The sequence below is a fragment of the Schistocerca cancellata genome, chromosome 3 (genome assembly GCF_023864275.1).
Source record: "Schistocerca cancellata isolate TAMUIC-IGC-003103 chromosome 3, iqSchCanc2.1, whole genome shotgun sequence".
NCBI lineage: Eukaryota > Metazoa > Arthropoda > Insecta > Orthoptera > Acrididae > Schistocerca > Schistocerca cancellata.
The window spans coordinates 37387233-37399572 of NC_064628.1; the positions used below are offsets into that span (position 1 = coordinate 37387233).

Below are 12340 nucleotides of genomic sequence, written 5' to 3' on the forward strand. Positions count from 1 at the left end.
GAAGTTCATTGTAGTTTATAACATGCATCTCATGAATCAAAATGTTTCATATATGGTGGTATAGCGTGAAAATATTGTGACGGGAACCTTTCATCTCTGTCTATTGTTGTTAAGGATTCGATCACAGATAAATAGGCCTACTTGTGACAAACTAGAGTACAAAGATGACTGCTGCTTGTTGCAGTCGCAGTAATTTAACTTGTGCTCTTCGATTCCTGTCTGATCACACTATCGGAAATTGCTACATATTCCGAAAAAAATGGTGAATTATTTGTGACAAGAAGTATTATAAATGTCACTGTCAGTTATTTCACATAGTAATTTCATCTATTTCTTAAACATATGGAAGTCACGAAATCGGAGATACTTGTTACCGAGAAAGCATGCTCTTACGTGTAAATTACAACTAATATTTCAGAAAAATGCTTAACTTTGATGATTAATGAAGTTTCAGAATGTGTTGCAAACACGAAGATGGAAAAAAAAAATATTTTCGCATAGGGCAGTATACAAACCTACACCCTTTGCCACACCAGTTTGTTGCCTTACCAACTTCCCTACTACAACTTTCATGCTGTTAGCACTTTATTTTATGTAATGCCATTCGAGAAAGACGCACACTGATTTCGTTCCTGAATGATGCAGGCGTAAGCCATAAATGCACGACATTTTGGAAGGTTTCCTCTATCAGACTGCACAAAATTTCTTTGCATTGTTACTTAAAAGTTTTACATGTGTTTCGAGGATTAATAAGTAAACAATTTGTGGCAAAGAGTACGCTAAGTCAATTACTAATTTCAGCTAACACTCATGTAATATACCTAAACAGAGTCTATGTCTCGATATTTAATTATCTTTAAACTCTTAATTACATAAAAATAACAAGTATTTTGAGAGAATATTGACCAAAAACTATTCTTTTTTTGTGTTGTAATCATTCACAGTAACAACTTGACCTAACCATATTTTTAACAAAGGAAAATAGTCTATTATAAACTCACTTTCCAACCGGACACATCCTGTGGTGATTTTTTAGTAGCACAATCACTAAATCCAAAGCTAAAACCACTCAATATGTATAAAATAACGAATTATAGATGTAAATAAACCACAGCTAACCGAACGACAGAGCCACACCGAAATCCAAAAGGTACAATTGTCAAAAAATCGGTAGGAGGACCATTCGGTAACAAGTCTCAGAAGCTTACTGAATAGGAAATTCAGATAAAGAACCAAAAATGACATCATTAACAAGACTAACCTACTGCACCGTTGGTATGAATGATATAGAATATGCCCCAGGAGATCTAGGGACTGATTAGCACACCTCCAAAGGGGTTGACAGTTGCCTCGGCAAATAAACACTTCATAGGAATAGAAAAGCAACTGGAATCACTCAACAGAGGAAAGTCCACTGGACCTGACGGGATACCAATTCGAGTCTACACAGAGTACGCGAAAGAACTTGCCCCCCTTCTAACAGCCGTGTACCGCAAGTCTCTAGAGGAACGGAAGGTTCCAAATGATTGGAAAAGAGCACAGGTAGTCCCAGTCTTCAAGAAGGGTCGTCGAGCAGATGCGCAAAACTATAGACCTATATCTCTGACGTCGATCTGTTGTAGAATTTTAGAACATGTGTTTTGCTCGAGTATCATGTCGTTTTTGGAAACTCAGAATCTACTATGTAGGAATCAACATGGATTCCGGAAACAGCGATCGTGTGAGACCCAACTCGCTTTATTTGTTCATGAGACCCAGAAAATATTAGATACAGGCTCCCAGGTAGATGCTATTTTTCTTGACTTCCGGAAGGCGTTCGATACAGTTCCGCACTGTCGCCTGATAAACAAAGTAAGAGCCTACGGAATATCAGACCAGCTGTGTGGCTGGATTGAAGAGTTTTTAGCAAACAGAACACAGCATGTTGTTATCAACGGAGAGACATCTACAGACATTAAAGTAACCTCTGGTGTGCCACAGGGGAGTGTTATGGGACCATTGCTTTTCACAATATATATAAATGACCTAGTAGATAGTGTCGGAAGTTCCATGCGGCTTTTCGCGGATGATGCTGTAGTATACAGAGAAGTTGCAGCATTAGAAAATTGTAGCGAAATGCAGGAAGATCTGCAACGGATAGGCACTTGGTGCAGGGAGTGGCAACTGACCCTTAACATAGACAAATGTAATGTATTGCGAATACATAGAAAGAAGGATCCTTTATTGTATGATTATATGATAGCGGAACAAACACTGGTAGCAGTTACTTCTGTAAAATATCTGGGAGTATGCGTGCGGAACGATTTGAAGTGGAATGATCATATAAAATTAATTGTTGGTAAGGCGGGTACCAGGTTGAGATTCATTGGGAGAGTCCTTAGAAAATGTAGTCCATCAACAAAGGAGGTGGCTTACAAAACACTCGTTCGACCTATACTTGAGTATTGCTCATCAGTGTGGGATCTGTACCAAATCGGGTTGACGGAGGAGAAAGAGAAGATCCAAAGGAGAGCAGCGCGTTTCGTCACAGGGTTATTTGGTAACCGTGATAGCGTTACGGAGATGTTTAACAAACTCAAGTGGCAGACTCTGCAAGAGAGGCGCTCTGCATCGTGGTGTAGCTTGCTCGCCAGGTTTCGTGAGGGTGAGTTTCTGGATGAGGTATCGAATATATTGCTTCCCCCTACTTATACCTCCCGAGGAGATCACGAATGTAAAATTAGAGAGATTAGAGCGCGCACAGAGGCTTTCAGACAGTCGTTCTTCCCGCGAACCAAACGCGACTGGAACAGGAAAGGGAGATAATGACAGTGGCACGTAAAGTGCCCCCCGCCACACACCGTTGGGTGGCTTGCGGAGTATAAATGTAGATGTAGATGTAGATGAGGACCTGTGCAGGAACCAGATAAACAGTGTTCTGGCGATTTCACTGTTGAACCGAACAGTCGTACACAAATACCAAGGCCATAGGTTGCCGAGAAACCTAAGTTATTGCCATAACAGGGACAGACACTGCTGGTTTTTCACTTACATCCATGCCTGGTGCATTCACTGCAAGCTACTCCAACGCTCGGGAGGAACAGACAACCCTATCCCAAGTGCTGTATACTGCAACCTTGAATACAATCTTACACTTATTCTGATACCCCAGAACACAAGGACCGTCTCACATGTCCTGGAGATGCGCATAAATATCCCTGCTGTGACACCTCTCAAAGACAGCTTGGGGACAAACTTCCTTCTCCCAGTATGGCACTGACACTATGAGGCGAAAACTCATTTTTTGTAAAGCACATTCTGTTTCCCCTTATAGCACATATTTTTTCTGTGGCTTGTTAAGTGCAAGCTTATAAAGTTTTTCTATAGTGAGTAAGCAGCAGTGCTGCCGCTGAATCTGAGTTGTTGTGGCAGTGTCTTCTGTAGGGTGCAAAATTCGTTCAAGTAGCTCAGTCCCTGGAGCAAGTTAGTAATGTGTACCATTGTTGCCTGTCTCACATCTCTACCGAGACAGCAACTCCCCTCCCCTCTCCCCTTCACTCTTTTGTTGTATCCCTCCAGCTCAATATTTCATCACCTGCCTTTGACTTTTGGTTAGTATTATATACTACAGTTACATGCAAATTAAATATTCATAAAAAAGAATGGTAAATTCTGTTTTTCCTCCAATATTGTATTCTGAATGGATCCATCCACTCTTTTTCCATTTTGAAAGGTTTACATATTTTTAAACAAACACCATCCTGCCATTCAGCAAATAATGAGCCCATTGTCTTTGCTTCTCTCGCAGCAATCCTTGCTGATCCCGAGAGTAGTATCACTGATTATCAGATACAGCCTAGTCATTTTATATCATTATGCTATTTTCATCTTCACTTTATGGCCACTTACCATTATGAGGTGCCTTCTTGATACCTATCATTCTGGATGTACTGCCATTCCACATACAGCCATCATCTGCACTCATACTTTTTGAATAATTAGCTATCTCCTGTATGTTCTCCGTTATGTACTGGTTACAGCAGAGATCAATCAGACATTTTTTTTCAGGACGAAGAAAGTCAACTTCAATACACAGTCTGGCAAGTGTTGAACTACGCACCCAATTACAAAGCTCTAATCAGACAGAAATTCTCTGTCCCCAACAGGATATCGCACAAGTAATTAATAACATCAGAACAATTATGCAATATTACCAATGCCTTCCCCTGTAGTAGGACAAAGAGATCTTAGTTTAATGCTTGCAGGGACACATTACAAAAGCTGTTCAGAATGCCAGACCACCATGATAATGATTGTTGGAATACTGCCAGCCACCAAGCTACATGGCTCACTGAAAACACCGAAAGTGCCCTTCTCCAGCAGAATGTGTGTTTAACACATCCAGAAGTCAATATACTCACCAATACTCAGCAAATTAAGAATAGCAGCCACTGAATTGGTGAAACATTATGAGACTCTGGAAAAGATCATTAACCAGGACTTTTCACTGGTGCTGAGAAAACTTGCAAATATGACAACTACACAAACAGTTGCAAAGGCTTTACAAATTACATTTTCTAGCACACATATGGCTAAACTGCATGTGAATGAACTTTCACCATCATTTAGTTAGGATTACAATAGAAACTCAGTCCTAATCCAATGTCTGCTGAGGTATTTTTAAACTTGTCAGCCAACTTTACTGGACAGGCTACAGCCCTACTGCAATTGCTCAGTCCCATAAGAGAACAATTTTTACTGCATTACTACTCTGCTTCTAAGATCCAGCTATCCTAAAATGATGATAATTTTAGTGTGAGAGTACCTCTATCCATGTACTGCTTCAACAGTGAACTTGAAAGTTATATGCTGTATGCTGTTCCCATTTCATAGGTCATTTTACATAAACATGTATGGTGGCAAATTCACAATCTCCTGATGTTTAGTAAAGATCATCAAGTGCACACTGCAGTGTTGCAAAATGACTTGCAGTTATTTACTCAAGCCACAAACTATATTTTGTTCTGGCATGGTTTTTCGGACTGGAACCCGTTACTGTAAGGTTGCTCTTTTTTTTAGCAAACATTTTTTAAACACACTATTCAAATGTAGAAATGACTGTGGAGGACCCCATTTTTATCTCAGTTTGTAACATCTGGCTGTTATGTTGTCCCTGACACTGTCTATGACCACTGTTTTCTATGATGATGCACTTATCACTCACTCTTATCACATCACACTAACTGGCAGCACGTTACTACTCAACAGTGCAAGATGTGCCATATCACATTCACTATCAGACTACCTGTGAGGGTACGAAGATCAGCCCAGATGGCACCATGTATCATATTGTTAACTCAAACAATGGCAATGGCATTCTGGCACGAGATGCTGGAGATGGTGCGTGAGGGGTGCTTGCTTTTTTTGTGTGTGTGTGTGTGTGTGTGTGTGTGTGTGTGTGTGTTGTCAGCCTCTGGAACAGGACTTGATCCTTTGGAGCCTCACCTGTAACTGGTCAGTGAAATGCTGGAATACAGCAGGGGCTGATGAGATTCTGAAACATAACTGATTGTAATGGTAGAGGCTATATTGCATATTGAGCAATAGCTTAAGCTTGTGATACTGCATCCACGGGAATTAGAAGACATACCTCTGTAGTGCCAGTTTCACTGTGGCCTAGTTTTGCAAAGAGTTCATCAGTGGGTTGATAAGGAAGTATGTCTCCACTTCAACTTTTGCCCTTATCATTGCTGTAAAATCACTGCAAAGTCTCAAAAATGCTGTTAGGTTTGTGTACTGCTACCGATGGAGTGGCCTGCTGATGATGGGAAACAGGTGTTAATGCATATTAATGAGTAAGGGCATCTTTAGAACCAAGGACGCCACGGGAGCTTTGAAGAAGTGTACGCTAGCTGTCACCTTAAGTGTGATGTGAGCTTCAAAATCAGTTGCTTTCCCTAACCCATGTAAGAAGATTTGAGTAAATTATCGTAGACTGTCTTTAGGGTGGCACATGGTCCTTTGGATTGTGTGGCATGTACTTTTTAATGAACTGTAAATCCAAAAGAGTGGAAAGAGTCCACCCAAAAATATTGTCTACTTTGGAGTCATTGTTTACTTCGGGGTCAGTTACCACAAGAAAATTAATGATCGAATGACTTGGTTGTAAGTGAGTAAAACTGAAAGTCTTCCTAGCAAGGGCACATGATGCCATCCCAAGATCCAAAGTTTTGTCGTAGCTGCCTTCAAGAATGGTAACTCTAAACTTAAGTAAGTGAGTTGGTTTAACAAGGTCAAGAAGCACCAGTAAAGTAACTTCACTTAGTGAAACTTCCTGGCAGATTAAAACTGTGTGCCCGACCGGTCCCGAGTTCGTGTCTCGGTCAGGCACACAGTTTTAATCTGCCAGGAAGTTTCATATCAGCGCACACTCCGCTGCAGAGTGAAAATCTCATTCTGGAACTTCACTTAGTGTTGGCCTATGAACGCATCTAGGTGCATTTGCTGGGCTGCATTGTGAGATAGTGAATGAAATCTTCTGCGCTGGCTATTAAAATAGGTTTATTAAAAAGTCGCAACCTGTTTCGCATCAGTGGAGATGCAACTTCAGGTGATCTGTGCAAGAAACTGAAATGTTAAAGAATGACAATGGTTTTAAAAATAGACTTGTCATACCATAAAGCACCACATATCAATGAGAACTAAGTACTCACTGATTTCTTTATCTTTAAAAAAAAAAAAAAAAACAGTCATGGTGCAATACAGTAAATGGGCCAAGTCCCATCATTCATCGTCAACATTAAACCAATCGTGCACAAAAAGTGGTTGTCTATGATCAAAATGACTGGGATCATGCCACACCTCAAGTGATAGGAAGCTGGGTGAAACTATTTCATTTTCTGACTCGTGTGTAATTATTGGAACTAACTAAAAACACCACATTAGCATGTCTTAACATCAGCAGAGAACCTTCAATGTCTTACCATGCCATAGACATCAAAGCCGTGTGCACGGCTCCAGCACAAACAGTACTGATGGGAGTGGTAAAGTAAAGGTAAATACAAAGGTTAAACATAGGGGCAGCATGGCTATGATGCAGCCACAGCTGTTAGTGACGTATATTTGGTTACGAAATACATCAAACATGCATTAATGTTACGTGACTGATTAAAGGGTCAATGACCTTGCCACAGTGGTAACAACGGTTCCTGTTAAGTCACCAAAGTTAAGCACTGCCGGGCTGAGCTAGCACTTGGATGGGTGACCATCCAGTCTGCCAAGCACTGTTGGCAAGCGGGGTGCACTCAGCCCTTGTGAGGCAAACTGAGGAGCTACTTGACTGAGGAGTGGCTCTGGTCTTGTAAACTGACATAGGGCCGGGAGAGCAAGCCCTCTATATCCGCATCCAGTGATGCCTGTGGGCTGAGGATGATACGGCAGCCGGTCGGCACCATTGGACCTTCATGACCTGTTCACGAGAAGTTTTTTTTTTTTTTTTTACATTGATGAAAGGGATCATAGTTGCCTTGCATTGATGAAAGCTTGCTCTCTAAAAGCTACACACTTGAATTCATCATATGATTTAATTGTAATAATGGTATGTAGTTGAAACGAAAAACCTCTACCTCTACAACAATAAAATAGGAAGGTAAACAAAAAATAATACCTTATCATGTAACAATATAAAATTTAACAGATGTTTCAACCACCTGAAATCATCTTAAATACTAAGGACTGCAGACATGGCACTGACACAAATTCTATTCATGATAAATACAAGAAGGATGGGCTCAAGGAAGTATCTCCCATGTAGACACACGGAAGTGTTTCCAGTATGAGAGTAGTTTGAAAAGTTGTCGAAAAGGAATAGAAAGTAACAACTTACTTCCGTCAAACTTCTCTGTTTTTCAATGTATTCTGCCTGTTCACTAATGCACTTTGCTCAGTGATGTTCTAGGGCCTGGATCCTATCTTGAAAATTAGATTCATCCAGACCCGCAAAAGGCACATCAACTTCAGCTATTAGTTCTCCATTTTAAGAGAATCTCCATCTACTGAGGAAAATTTTGAGGCAGAGATGAGATGGGAGTCTGATGTAGCCAAGTCAAGCAAGTAAGCCGCATATGGCAATTATTCATATATTAGTTCATGCATTTTTGCCACGGAAAAAGACACTTGTGTTTGGGCATGCTTTGTTTTATTGAGAGATGAATTTCCTCCATGCCAAACCTGGCTTTTTTCTTGTATCTTTTGCTGTAATTGGCCCAGGAGATTAGTATAGCATTGTCCCATAATTTTTTGACCGACGGGAAGATAATCTACTGGTAGAATCCCTTTCGCATCCCAGAAAATTGACAAAAAAACTTTCCGTCAGACAATATTTCCTGCACTTGGTACCACTGCTTTGGCTGCTGTTTTGTGTCTGAGATATGGTAGTGGGCTCAAGCTTCATTTGTGGTCACAAGCTGCCACAAAAAAATTCTTAGTTGCTCTAAAAGTGGGTCAAACATTGTTTGGACATTTACATTCTGATGCATTTCTGATTCTCCATTAAGAGTCACAGCACCCATGTTGCAGATAATTTTCCCTTATCCAATTATACTATTAAAATGTGGTATCCCCATTCAGAAGACGTCTCTGACAATCCACTTTTGCTGGGTTGGTGGCACATCTTAGCCAATCACTATATGGATCATCATCTAACTTGCCCTGGTCAAATTTAAACTTGCTTGTCCACTTGGCAACAGTTCAATAAAAGGAAGCAGAATGTGTTCTGAAAACTGACATGAATTTCCTTTGCTTTCATAGCTTTCTTAAAGAAATACTTAATCACAGCTCAAATCTTGATTTCTTCCAATTTCTCAAATTACTGCATGGGACCAATGACAGAAAGATGTCTATACCACAGACACTGCCCAGAGCACTGACACATCATGTGTTCCCCTCTAAAAAACGATGACCTGTTATTATGCAGGAATCTCATTGTACTAATGCCGACATGTGGTGGTGATTCTATGAACTTTTCAAAATTCCCTTGTACCATCATTTGTCCAAAAATCCCACAGTCACTCCTAGCAGGACTATGAAGAGACACAGAGCAGAGGTGTAGTACTTTTTATTGATGGAAGTTAACAATGTCAACAATGTAGGAAAAGATAGATTGCTACTTACCTGAAAGTAGACACATGAAGTTGCAGACAGGCACGATTAAAGGACACTCTGATTTAGCTCTGGGCCACAGCCTTCATCAGTAAAGAGAGATACACACACAACATTCATGCACGCACACATACACATGCACAGATCAAGTCCTGTTCCAGAGGCTGGCAACACAAGGAATCAAATACAAACCCTGCAAATGTTCTTTCATGCAATCATCCTCGACACATATGGCATTCAAATGCTTGACCAATGGACTTCAACCAATGGAAGAAAATGTCATGGCCATTGATGACATGCTGCCACTCGTGAATGTGAAAGACTTAACAAGTGTTTCTGGGTAGAATCAACTCATAAGGCCACTTCATTGCAAACATAGTTAAAATCTTCTACCTCCTGAACAATTCATTATGCCAAGGCACACATTTTGAATGGTCACCTCACTTTCAACAAGCTTTCCAGACTTTGAAAGACTGCCTTAAGCATACCCCATGCTTGGCAACATGTAACTCTAGTCCATCACTGGTAGTAGCAACTAATTTGTAGATGAGGACCACTAATGCATCTTGAATCTACCCCTCTCTTCATCCACAAGCACTGCTCCCGGAGCACACTACCTACTGGGGCACGCCCCAGATTAAAAATTCACTGCAACAATATTTGTTCTCATGGTACAAGCACAAACCTCTGGCACATATACCCAGGTGGCACAGAGTGCCTTACAGCATATACTTCTAAAACTTTATCCACCTCCCAGCATCTCTACTCTCAAATAGAACAGGAAGCCCTTGCTATCACTTAAACAGTCCAGAAATTTAAATTATTCCTTTATAGACAGAAAATTCACCTTGTCACAGACCAATAATTGTTGCTCACTACCTTTGGCCCGAGGCATCGCTTACGCGACTGAACCACCCGAGCACAGGCCATCGTACTTGTTTTATCATCACTGTTTGGTTCATTATCAGGCAGCGATGTTACACACTAACATGGACGTACTGTGCCAATTCCCATGGGACGTCATCCAGCATTTGACCACCACAAACTGTTGTGTTTCAAACTTGATTCAGATCTGCATACAACCATTTCAACTTTCCCCTTAACATCACAGGACACTGTGACAGCCCCTCTACAAGGACCCAAAGTTATGCCACATCACCCACTTTATTAATCCGGGTGGCTACACACACCTCCCAGCAGAATTTTTACCCCTATTGACCAAGGTAAAATCAATTTCACCCAAACGAAAGTATTTGGGGTTATGGCTCTCAGATGAGGACCACTAATGCATCTTGAATCTACCCCTCTCTTCATCCACAAGCACTGCTCCCGGAGCACACTACCTACTGGGGCACGCCCCAGATTAAAAATTCGCTGCAACAATATTTGTTCTGGCCTAGTACTGAATCTGACATTGTCGCCTTGTCCACCAATGTTCTGCCTAACAGATCTACTAAGTTGCACTTCCTTGTTCTGCCATCTGGCCCCTAAGCTATGAATCCATGGGACCACATCCACCTAGATTTTGCTGGCTCATTTTTTCTCTCTTCTTAGTTCATTGTGATTGATTCCTTTTCTCATTTCCCTTTTGTGTTCTGCATGTCCCACATCCATTCTGGCAGTACTACAGCGGACTTTGAGTAAGACTTTGCCCTTGTAGGCATGCTCTGCACGTCCCAGGTCCATTCTGACAGTACTATAGTGGACTTGGAAAACATCTAGGCATCCCGTGCACTTAGGTTTCAGACAACAGGATGGCATTCACCTTCCATAACTTTGAACAGTTTGTGCTAATAAATGATTCAACATCTTCACACTGCTCCATTTCACCTGCTGGTTTCCAACAGCTGTGCAGAACACTTTGCACTTTCAAGACACAGCTTCATAAGAAAATGGTGACCAACACTGTACCTAATTCCCTCTTTAGCTTTCTGGCAAACTACAGGGTCACCCCGATTCAAAACCACAGCCTAGCAAAAAGGCTTCATGCCTGCCCTAGCACCCTCTCGGATATGCCACACCTGCTGCCTGCACATGTTGTTGCCGAGGCCTCTTCCTTCCAAGTGGACAACCGAGTGTAAGCCCATGAGCTCAGATGCCATTAAACCTGTATCTGCAGGACAATATCTGCCCATCAGGGGTACAATGTACATTGTGGTCTCTGCCCATGGCCTTCTGTGGTGACAGCAAAATCAGTTTCGTCTCCACTATACTGGTCAGCAATCGCCTGCTTCTCTGCCCCCATCAGACAGTCCAGTCTCATGGCAGCTCATGCAAGTTTCATCAAGGCCTTCTGCTGCAATGCGCACGGGCACTGATCTGCTGCTCTCCCCAGCAGCAACTATGCTGGACCACACACACCACCTGTTCCTTCATCTCTTCATCTAACCCCCCCCCCCCCCCCGGTGGTCACTGCTGAGAGGGGATGAGTGGTACCACAACCTGACATCACTATGAAAACCGAGTAACTGTCACAACATGCTACTGCCTTCATGGAACTCAGCAGATGACATTTTGTCAGCAGGAATACAATTTGATGAGGCCAAGCCTACCAGAATCCTGCATGTAAGGCAACGAACGACTGGTCTGAGCCAGTTTTAACTGTACCCCAGTGTTGGCACAATGGAAGTGCACCACGACTGGTCAATCTACTGATTTGGTTTCCACTATGATTTACAGGTGCTCACTTAAGGCCCTTGTCACTTTTTGTGACCAGAGTCACTACTTCGCAATCAAGTAGCTCAAGTAGCTCCTCAGTTTGCCTCACAAGGGCTGAGTGCGCCCCACTTGCCAACAGCACTGGACAGACCGGATGGTCACCCATCCAACAGTGCTTAATTTTGGTGATCTGAGGGGAACAGGTGTTACCACTGCGGCAAGGCCGTTGGCTCCTTAATGTATCAATCTGTCAAATAAACTGGGGTACATTTCCATTAGTTCTGAGTGTAGTTTGCCTTTACAAAAGTAAGAAAAATGGTTTCTCCTGCAAACATCAGTATTCAGAGACCTTGAAACAAAACTGTACAAGCCTACACTGTATTTCATACATAAATTTCTTTCTTCCACTTATAGCCCACGCTAGCTTCCGTAACAAATTTTTGTTAATATTAAGCCACTTCTTTACTCACAAATATATCAGGACAACTTGTTTTTATATGCAGCTCACATTTTAAGAAATAGATAATGTAAGAATAAGAACAAC

General features: G+C 41.7%; 1 protein-coding gene across 2 annotated transcripts in view; it reads right to left on the reverse strand.

The window, feature by feature from the left end:
- LOC126176861 (WD repeat-containing protein 19) overlaps positions 1–12340 on the reverse strand; it is a 355977-nt gene that overhangs the window by 318825 nt on the left and 24812 nt on the right. The gene's annotated exons all lie outside the window — the stretch shown is intronic.